A 12,067-nucleotide genomic window follows, 5' to 3' on the forward strand; every position below is an offset into this window, starting at 1 on the left:
GAACTGAGAGAAGGCAGACTTAGAGATATAAAGAAGGAAATGGTTGTGAAGAAAAGGATAGAAAAGACCCAGAAGTGGCACTCACAAAAATAAGAAAAAAGAAAAGAAAAACATTCATACGAAGGCAACACTTGATAACATTTCATATCACTGAAAAGGCAAAGGATAAAATGTTACCATTGATCAAATTTAGAAGAGTGTAATGATTTGCCCAGTTACACGAAAGATGCTGTTCTTTGTGTATATCATAAATTAGATGATGAGAAAGTAAGTACTGTGTAAACTACTGTTGATATGTTATTTACAAAGAAATAAAACACTTTAGTATTAATGTACCTAATGTTTTAAAATGCAGTACATTAAATGAATATTAGTTATTTTTATAATTTTCTTACATAACTTACAGGGAATTTTTAATGTTTTGACAAAAATTTTTTTGAGGTCGGAGAACAATTATTAAGATTGGAAATTACATGGTAATTGTTATGGTCCTACATTACCATGCAGAGTAAGGACCAACTATAGTTAAGTATTTTGCAATTTAAATATATTTATTATTTATTAATATATAATTTGATACAAATTGGTAGAAAGAAATTGGAAATATATTTTAATACATAATATTAGGGGCAGAATTACAGAGCTTAAAATAGAGACCTTATTGATTTCATATTTTTATGTTTGTCCTGAAATCAAATATTTCAGACATCTTTTTTAAAGTGTATTTTTCATCTGTAAAACTGTAACATTAGACCCCTGAATCTTCTTATCTGTGAGGCTTTAAACCAGTTCATAGATACCAAGTCAAATAATTTCAAGTATTTTGATTAATATACTATGTATCCTAAACTGATCTTTTACCTTGATCATTTGCCTGCAAATGCAGGATCATAGGTGGTCTGTACATAGAAATTAAAGAAAATAGCATTTATATAAGATTTTACTATTTATAGTATTTTATACACATGATTTAATTTGGTTGTGCAAATTAGCCATAATCATTTCAATTTTAGAAATGAAATAACTAAAATTGGAGAATTCAAATAAGTAGTAGAGATGGCACTGGAACAGATTTTCTAGGTATAATTTTCACATGCTTTCTAGTATGTGATACTAACTGAACCATCATAAATGAAAAGCTTTGTTCCAGTCTGGGACAGAGTATACCTGTCACACTATGGTAATTTCAAGCTTGTTAAAATTGATATTTATGGACTTTGTCTGGGATTCTTGTTTTTTTTTTAACATTTCATATGATTTCAGATATGCTATCAGTCTTTTTACTTGTAATGATTTCTTACCTGATGACTCTATGATATGTGTGGAGAAGAGGTTTATTATTGAGTCATCCTTTATCCTCTTTATGTAGTTTCTTCTCCATTTACATTAGCTCTACACAATCTAAACCAACCCCATTCAGGTTTCAAACCACAATAATCAGACATTATGCAACAAATGATTAAATCAGGTATTAAACAATACAAGTATTTCCCATACAAAGAGGTCTGTATTGTACTTCTGAAGTCACTGTAGACAATTATTTAAAGATAAAACATTTTCATAATTTATTTTCAGTTCATTTCCATGGAACCATTACCCTTTCTCCCCTTTGGACATTTATGCCTCTTATTTAGATCATTTTAAATTCAAGAAGCACCATGTTTTCATAGAACTTTCTCAGGCAGGGATGCAGATGTGGTTGGAGGAAATTGTAGAGAATATACAGTGGTCATGAAGTGCCTGGCAAACTGCCTAAGGTATGCAACATTGTCCTTTCTTTCCAGGGCCTATCCAAATAAATTTTCCGAACTTGTAATTTAAAAATGCAGAAATTTACATGCCTATATTTGCCTTGACCTGCTTCCTCAGCAGGGTATTTTGCTACTGGAATTACTTGGTAACCATAGAAATGCACTAATGAGAAGCTGCCATGGCAATCCTCAGAATTCTACACGGTTTTACTTGGAAAAGTCATTAGGGCTGCATTATCATATTGAGATCATATTGTTTCAAACATTGTCATTATTTCTTATTGCCTGCACAAGGTGAAAATCCAAGAATTTCGCAATGCAAAGAATACAGTAGTTTTTCCCATATTCAACTCATTAACTGAAAACATATTTTGATATTTCTGACCCATACAAACTGTAGAAGCTCAGGATTGGTGGCTCTCTCTTCAACACTTGTTGGTTTACAGACTGCAAGGATGTCACACATTCTAGTGACTCTACAGACCATTATGTGCGTGCTCCATGGTGACTCTCACCTCACAGGGCTAATGCTCTGCACATGCACTGTTGTCTAGGAGCTGTCATAGAGACCACATCTTTTGAAACCAGGATGAGGCTTTGTGGGGATTCTAACTGTGTATGTCATTTGTGGTGTTCATATCCTGTTGATTATAACTATACAGTGAAATTCAATTGTTTCTAAGATTCTTTATGTATTCTACTCTACTCATTTATAGTTTCATTTTGAAACATCCAGAGTTCAGCACATAACCCTTTCTTGTCAAGTACTCTATATTTTTTTTAAAGAAAATGAACTAGATTTCTCAATTACTCAAGATCTGGTTTCTTCTATTGCTTTTCTACTAACCTTACATTAGTTCTTCTTATGGCATTTAGTCATGTATTACTAAACTTTATCACAGCAGGAGCTTTATAATTCTTGCATTTTTTCTTCTACCTATCATAGTTCAAGGCACAAGTAACAACTCAATGCAAATAAAATTCCCCTCTCTCTTTTTATTCATTCCCCATCTCTTTATCTTTCCTTTTATCAAATTTTTACATATGATTTCATTAAGAACATAAATTTAAAGAATTACTGGGCTACAATTATCATATAATCCACTGATTCTTAGCAAGGTATGAAGGGCCACAAGAAGCATTTAGAAAAGCAGATAAAGAGAAAGTGGGGAGGAGAATGTATATGTAGTGACTCTGACATGCTTTATCAACTGCTCAAAAAACTATTATTAATTTATTCACATGATTTTCAAAGTATGGGCCATTATCAGCTCACCTGAGAGCCTGTTTAAAATGTGAATTTATGAGTCCATTCCAGATCTGCTGAAGTAGAAACTTGGTCTAGGGACCACCAATCCAGTTTCTAACAAGCACTCTTGGTGATTCTGAGGCATGCTAATGTTTGAAAATCACTGAAGTCCAGATCCATGCATTTAGCCAGAGAACAGAGTGGACAATGACAGAGGAAGTATGTAGTGATTCAAGATCATATAGTAAGTTAATCTATGTGTGCTTGCTTACATTGAAGGCTCTCTTTTACCATACCAACAGAGAACTAGTTCCAAGTTCACTTGTGATTTTGCTTGGCAATTATTGCTCTTCCATGAATTCAACATACCTATAATACTTAATTTATTTTACTTACAGCAATCATTAAGCATGTACAATAGAACATATATACAGAGAAGGAAAACTCTGACTCCAAAAAACCTCCGCTGCCTTGCGGCATATCTCTTCAGGGGAAAGGCTAAGGGAGTAAACCCCGACAGAAAATCCGGAGCCGGAGTCCCTAAGGCGGTTTGACGTTGTAGTCAACACCGGCAACTCCTGCGGCGCACCTGAAGCCAAGCTGTATTGACTCCGTCTTTCCCTTGGACCCTTCAGCTGAGAAGAGAGGGGGGGTCTGCTGCATGGGCAACAGCAGACCCTCCATATCACCCTGCCCAGGCTCTGTAGCTTCAGCGTCATCGCAAGATGTCGATTCAACACGGGAGGAGACAGATACCATGTCACTCCCGAGTCGGACTGCACAACCATTCTCGGCGGTGCAGATAGACTCTTAAGAAGCTACACCATCGTCTCTCGAGATGGACGGCTGCCGACGACAATACTTAGGAATTTGAATTGGCTGAATGATTTCTGAATATGAAGCGCTCAATCTTCTATTATGCTTCATTTGACAATTTAATTTTTGAAACCTAAAATCTTTCTTACATTTATAGTTAATGTGATAGTAAAGCAGAGCTACTCAAATTATATTTTATTTTATTAAAATATCTTTATTCTTTTTTGAAAGCACACTATGACATTGTTACAGATCCCATGTCTCTACTCTTGCATGGAAGCACCATAAAAATTTACACATCCTTCTCTGATATGAACTTTTCTGTTTTTATTTATATAGGTCTGCCTACTAGCTATGATTATATTTACTTGAACTACTTGGTAGGAGAGTGCCTACATAAATACTCTAGAAATAAGCATAAGAAAAATAAAGCCCTAACAATTCTTTCCTCATTGAAGCTAAAAATTATTGCTTGCTATGGATAACTATATGAGAATATTTCCTTCCTCTTATGTTTTATACTCATGAGGAGAAAAAAAGTACTTGGCTTGTGCATAAGGTTTCCAACAGAAGAGGTATGCTAACAATGGCTAAAATTTATCTAAAGATAACTTACAATCAGGAAGTGACTAATTAATTAATTAATTAATTTATTTATTTATTTATTTTTGGTTTTTCAATTACAGTTGTCCCATTTTTCCCCCATTTCTCTCCCCCACCCAGCCCATCCCTTCTCCCACAATCATATCCCTCCCCGTTGTCCATGTCCATGAGTCATTTATACACATTCTTTGCCTAAACCCTTCCCTTACTTATCCCCCTTCTCTCCCTCCCCCCTATTGACTGCTATTCTGCTCTTTGTTCTATTTAGTTCTTTTGCTTGTGTTGTTCTTTAGTTTCCTGTATTAGGTGATAGCATATGGTATTTTTCTTTCTTTGCCTGGCTTATTTCACTAAGCATAATTCTCTCTAGTTCCATCCATGTTGTTGCAAATGGCAGGAGTTCCTTCTCTCTCTCTGCTACATAGTATTCCATTGTGTAAATGTACCACAATTTTTTGATCCACTCATGTATAGATGGGCACTTAGGTTGTTTCCAGCACTTAGCTATTGTAAACAGTGCTGCAATGAACATAGGGGTGCATAAGTTCTTTTGAATTAGTGTTTTAGGATTTTAGGGGTATAATCCTAGCAGTGGAATTGCTGGTTCAAAAGGCAGTTTCATTTTTAGTTTTTTGAGGTGATTCCATACTGTTTTCCATAGTGGCTGCACTAGTCTGCATTCCTACCAACAGTGCAGTGGGGTTCCCATTTCTCCACAAATATTAGATGACCATAGAGGCCTGGGTTCATTTCTGGACTCTCTATTCTGTTCCACTGATCTATATGTCTGTACTTATGCCAGTACCAGACTGTTTTGATTACAGTGGCTTTGTAGTATTGTTTGATATCTGGTGTTGTGATTCCTCCTGCTGTGTTCTTCTGTCTCAAGATTGCTTTTGCTATTCGGGGTCTTTTTTTGGTTTCATATGAATTTTTGGAGTATTTGTTCTAGGTCTGTGAAATATGTCATTGGTGTTTTAATAGGGATTGCATTGAATCTGTAAATTTTATTTTTTAATATCTTATCTTGAAAATTCCTTGGGATCATTTCATAAGTGTCAGCGTTACGATGTACAGTTTAGGTCATGATGTACTCTTCTAATGGTTAAGAGTATGGTTGAGAAATGTGTTAGAATAATTCCCCACTCTCTGAGGTGTCCAGTCTTACTCTCAGGAACCTAGGGACATGTTAGGTTACCTGGAATTAAGGCTGCTTATTAGCTGGCACTAAAATAGGAACATTACTGTGAGTTGTTCTGGAGAGCCCAATGCAAGCACAGGGTTCTTACGAGTGAAAGAGAAAGGCAGAATAGTGGAGCTAGAGGGTGCTGTGACTATTGAAGAGAAGTCAGAAATGCAATGTTGCTGCTTTGAAGATGGAGGAAGGGCCATGAGTCAAGGAAGGTAAGCAATCTCTATAAGCTGAAAAAGGCTAGGTAACAGGTCCTCTCCCATAACCTCCAGTGTTTTAGATAGTGAGGCCCATGTAGAACTATAGTATAAATTTGTGTTGTCTTAATCCACTAAGTTTGTGGCAATTTGTTATAGCACCAGTGGAAAATTAATATAAGAAGTCCTATATTAATCTAGATTTGACTTTCAGTTCTACCTCTTAACTAGGTGTATCTTGAGCAATTTCTGTTTTTTTAAATTGTCCCAATTTTTTCCCTTTTGTTCCCCTCCATCCAGTCCCCCTCACTCCCTCAGACAATTCCCATACTCTTGTGCATATTCATGGGTCATGTCTACATGTTCCTTGGCTACTATATTCCCTATGATGTAATTTACATTCCGATTACTATTCTGTAACTACCAATGTGTACTTCTTAATTCCTTTACCTTTTTAGCCCATACTCCAGGCCCCCCTCCCATCTTGCAACCATCAAAAAGTTCTCTGTATCTATGATTCTGTTTCCATTCTGCTTGTTTGTTTTGCTTTTAGATCCAATTGTTAATAGATATGCATTTATCACCATTTTATTGTTCATATTTTTTATTTTCTTCTTCTTAAGGAAGGCCCTTTAACATTTAAAATAATACTGGTTTGGTGGTGTGATGAACTCTAGCTTTTTCTTGCCTGGGAAGCTCTTTATCTGCCCTTTCATTCTAAATGATAAATTTACTGGGTAGAGTAATCTTGGTTTGAGGTCCTCGTTTTTCATCACTTTGAATATTTCTTCCCACTCCCTTCTGGCCTGCAAAGTTTCTTTTCTTTTGAGAAATCAGCTGAGAGTCTTTTATTGTAGCTCCCTTGTCAGTAACTAACTGCTTTTCTCTTTCTGTTTTTAAGATTTTCTTTTTGTCCTTAACCTTTGGCATTTTAATTTTGATGTGTCTTGGTGTAGGCCTCTTTTGGTCCATCTTGTTTGGGACTCTCTGTGCTTCCCAGACTTGAGCAACTTTATTAAACTCTGAGCTTTAGTCAGTTATCAATAAAATGGTTTTACAACAAGTGCCTATTAATAGCCTTGCTTTAGGAATTTAGGAAAATGTTTACAAAATGTTTCTCATTTGCTCTTGAATATGTATACATCAGTTATTAATAAAAGCAGAATTTTTTTATATGTGATTTGGAGGCAAACAATTTCTGAAAAGAAAAAAAAAAGAATACCTATTGAGTCTTGAGTATATATCAAGAGAAGGACTTTTAACACATAAACTTCTCAGCAAAATGGTTGTATAAATGGATCACTGAAAACAGCTTACCATTAAGATATACCATTAAATTAGTTTTATAGAAAACTGATATCTTCTTCAGTGAGAAAAGGACTTAAAAATTTATCTAGTATAGTTAATTAATCTCATTTTTGAGTAATTCTAGCTGCTGTCACAAATAAAGCATCACTTTTTATCAATTTATAATTAAAAAAAATTTCTTCAGGTAAAAGACCAATGTACATGTTCAAGTTTCATTATTGGCTTTATTCCAGTTGATACTACCAGGACATAGACTCTTGCCTTTGAATCTCCATCAAAGCTATGGAGTCCCCTGAACCCAGCTGGCCTTCAGGGGAAAAAGAAGAATCAGGTGTTCCCACTTCTTAACCATTTTCCCCTAGAAGTTACACATTCATTTGCATTCATAGGTTCTTTAGAGAATTATTTATAAAGAGCCATCTAGATGTAAGAGGGGCTGCAAAATATGGTACCCAGCTGGTGAGCACTGCCAAGTGACAACTCTCAGGTATGAGAAGAGAAGCATAGCATTTGGTGAGCAGTTATGCCATGTCAACCTCCTTACTGTGGAGAAACAAAGACCTAAAAGAGGGCCCAGAGTACATCTATCTACCTAGGACCTAAATCTGTGTTTCTTGGTTAGATTCACTCATCATCTAAAAGGATAGGCAACATGTTCTCCATTAGTAAACATTTTGGTGCACCATAGTCTTAAGATGTTAAAATTGCTAAACTAATTAATAATCAACATATATAAAATCATTTTCCTCGTGTTTGCCACTTTATAAGTATGTAGTATATGTTAACAGAATTTAAACTTCCACTCAATACCACTGAAATAGAGAATATTCCTCTAACTTTTATTTGGGAGAGTGTTTAGAGCTAATGAATATATACATTATTCTAAAAAAAAAATGTTTTCAACCACTTTCACATAAATGACTAAGAGACACATTATCAACCAATATTAATATCACAGATTATGACATTTACCTAAAAATTATTGCTGGTAAAGAGAAGACATAAGATTTAAGTTTTTCAGAAAAAATTCATTGCTTAAAAATGTAATACAATCTGTTGTTTACTCATCATTAAACATATGTTGTTTTGGTTAATTCACAGTGACAATGAAAACCCAATCTAAAATATCCTTAATTTATTTGCCTAATTTTAAATGCATTTTTCTCTTTGCATGACATATATTTGTGCATACCCTGTTCAATTTATTTTTATCATATAAATAAATGCCTTAAGCAACTTCGTGTACTGTATATTTCCCTATTCCTTTTAAGAATTGTATTTTGCTTGAGGCAAGAAATGACATCACTTTAAGTATTCACCCAAAGGAAACCAGAAGATGTTACACATTGAACAGGTTTATCATAATAATTTTTCATCGAGATTTCTCATTTGCATGGGACTCTTCAAAGATGCAGTCACATTTTAAAAAATAAATAAATTAGGAAAAGTAATTTAACTGCAATAAACTATGATCAGTATACCTTTTTAACTGTTACCCTTTGTCATGCTCCTCTTCCTACCCACATATATACATACATTTGCTTTGATTCTATCTCTTTTCCAGTTTTTAAGATCTTAAAAAACATTCTAAGTTTCTTAAAAATAATTACATTATTTCAGGAAATACTGAAGTTTTATTGGAGTAAATCAGAGGAAATTCCCAGGGACTATAATTTTGCCTCCGGCCCTCAATGGAGACACCTTGCTGTTATATGCTTGTAGATAAACTACAAGTTGTTAGTCTCTACAGAGGAGATTTTTATTTTGTTTTCCATTAGAGAAAATTCTCTTCATAGATTCAAACTCATCCAAAGGAAATAATTGCTGGGAGGTTTTTCTGGCAATCATTGATCTGCTAGATTCCTGTTCTCTTTAGTCTTCCATTGCTGCTTTCATGACTCCACACCCTCTTTTAACCTGCTACCAGGATGTGGACAGTCTTGATTCTCAGATTGAGATCTGAGATATTCATCTCAGGATAAAGCTAGATGAAATTGGAATAAAACTGGTATGATAAATGACTCAAGTGCTCATTTCACTCACATTTAAAAAATTTTATTCATCAAAAAATTTTAGATAATATTAAAATATTTTTGATTTAGTGTTTATTGTATTTTTTCCATTACCAGTCAGTCCCCTTCTACCCCTCTCCCCGCAGCAATGACCACACTGCTGTCCTGTCCATGTCCACGAGTTCTTTTTCCTTTGCTCTCACTCCCTCCACCCCCTAACCTCCCTTGAAAGTGGGTTTGGGAAAATTTGGACAGGAAACACAAGGGTCACAGATACTCAATATTGTCTAGGAGGGGTTCTCAGTCTCAGGTCCAGCAGCTAACTTCATAACATGGATCCCTCACCCTGGAAAGGGTTCAGCTGAACAAGAGCAATATTGAGTCCCCTAGAGCACAGAGCCCGAGGTATGAAAACTCTTGCTTGTCACCAGAGGTGATTGTGTTTGTAATTCACATTAATATATGCAAAAAGTGTAGTATGGATTATATATTTTGTGCCTGATTCTGAATAATATTCTGGGTATCCGACTACCAATAAGAAATATCTCTATTTTTTGCATAAATATTCAGAAGAGGAAATTATGTCTCACATTGCTCTATTAGTTGAATTTGTTATAATGGGTATATACAAGCTGTGTAAAAATAGATGCAGAAAGATATTTACAATGTCTAAAAATCATAGTGGGAGAAATAAAGAATATCCCCCCCAAATTGTATAGTTTAACATGAAAAGTATATACATTACAGAAGAAGTTGGCAAGGGATATGAGCAAGTTAGAGAAAAAAATCAGAGGGCTAACAAACAAGGAGAAAATCTCAAACTCTTCCCCATTTGGATCAATGCAAATGATACCAAATTAGATATTCCTACTTATTACTAGGTCTACAAAATTTAAAAGTCTAAATAATTCATACTAGATTATAAAAATATCTCTGAATCATAAACTTTGGGTAACACTAGAAAATTGATTATAAAATTATCAAAATGATTTTAGATAAATAGTTCCCTTTGCTGCATGGAACATATGGGACATATCTTATTGGCTTTATAGACTTATTAGTTTGGCAAAAGTCTAATAAGGATGGAAAAGGACTAATGGGCTAGTAAAGACTGTATGGTATTAATTTAAGTTGTATCTTGAAGAAAGTTAAGAGAAGGGCTAAAAGATCAGGTAAGGAGAACAATCAGAAGCCAAGAAAGGAACAAGTGAGTCCAGAGGGTGATTCAAATTAAATAGTGGATAAATGCTACAAAAATATTAATACATTTGAGAATCCTATGGTAAGATTTTTAGGGTTCCATATCTTATAAGGGAATGGAGGGTTAACTCTATGCATAAAGTATTGTATTTACACAGGAGAATTATGAATGTCCTTTAACTAATTATAGCAACTTGTGTGCCCAGATTTTTGGAATCTTTTCATTCCTCTAGCATTCCTTTGCCTCATGCTTTTTTCATGTCTGAAGCTTCACTGGCACTTGGAGTTGGTTTTATCAACCCAGCAGCTGACAATACTTAAGGAGAAACAAAAGATATGTATCAGGGGACACACGCAGAAATCCAGGAAGAAAAAAATAATACATGTTCCAATAAGCAAATCCTAAGCAGCAGGGTTTTATTTGGTCTTTCTTTGCTTATTATTCTTTATATTCTTTTGATTTTTATAATTGTTTTATGCATCAATCATTTTACAAAGACACATACTTTCTAAACAATTGTAAATAGATATGCCATTTAAAAAGTTTACTTTCTGGAACACATCAGTTCCAAGTCTATTGATTATACACTTTCTATGAAAGGATTCCTAGAATATTTTTTACATGTATTATTGTTGGCTCTAGAATGTTATTACTTCAGTACCAGGACTTTGAATGCATTTGATCACATCTTAGTTTTGTTGCTTTAAGAATAAGATGACTATAGTAACATTTTTTTATGCTTCTAGAACTTATCTGATGCACTCTATAAGATTTGTGGATTAGTTCTATCTCTTTTTTAAGATGCATATATGTCAAAAATGAGGGACTTTGCCTATTTAAAGACTGTTTGTCTGCCACATGCATTTTTTAACTTAATGGTTGTTACTTTAGAGTTTTACTAAACTGGAATTGGCTTAACATTAACTGTATCACATATATCCATTTTAACAATTAAGCAGACCATATCAGAGATGCCTACATCTCTGTAGGTGGGGTCAGTTACAGGAATTGATTTGAGTGAAATTAGTATAACAAAAGAAAGACAACCATGAAAAGCACCCTTTGCATTGTGCGATTAGTAATAAGGAATCAAAATAGAAAATAACTTTAGAAAGAAATGAGCATAATCAAACTATGCTTAGTGTCAATTAGTCAGCAAATAGTGATTGTGCACTGTGTATCCAGCACTGTTTGGCTTGCCATGGCTTATGCTACATATCATATTTCTCTGATTATTGTCTTTGCATGTTACTGGATTTAACATTCCTAACTGACCAAGAAGAAGAATCTTTTATTCAAATGTAATTTATTTAAAAGTATTTTGATCCACATACTTAGAAAATACTTTTTGAATTATATTTTTAAAAATATTTTATAGTTCAAATATATATGTGTTAAAATGTTCCATTACTTCCACTCACATAATAATAATGTCCTTTGGTTAGAAAGTCAGTCCACATTATTGCATTCATTTTAGTTCCTCTGATTACATCTTAACCGAAATACTTTGAGCTGCTCCAGGCTAGAACACTGAGAATGGAAGCAGTGCCTCTGCTTATTTATTTTTCCTTTGTATAACTAGAAAAATATCTAGTGGGTTTCTTATTTCTTTGTACTCATGGGCAAAATGATAATGGGATCTCTCATTGCATAGGAGTCAGTTGCCAGCATCAAGTGTATATTGACCATACAATAAAACCAACATTAACCTTGTCATTAATATTTCCTATTTTTTTTA

Source organism: Furipterus horrens, unplaced genomic scaffold (genome assembly GCF_987537825.1).
Source record: "Furipterus horrens unplaced genomic scaffold, mFurHor1.1.pri manual_scaffold_5, whole genome shotgun sequence".
Classification (NCBI taxonomy): domain Eukaryota; kingdom Metazoa; phylum Chordata; class Mammalia; order Chiroptera; family Furipteridae; genus Furipterus; species Furipterus horrens.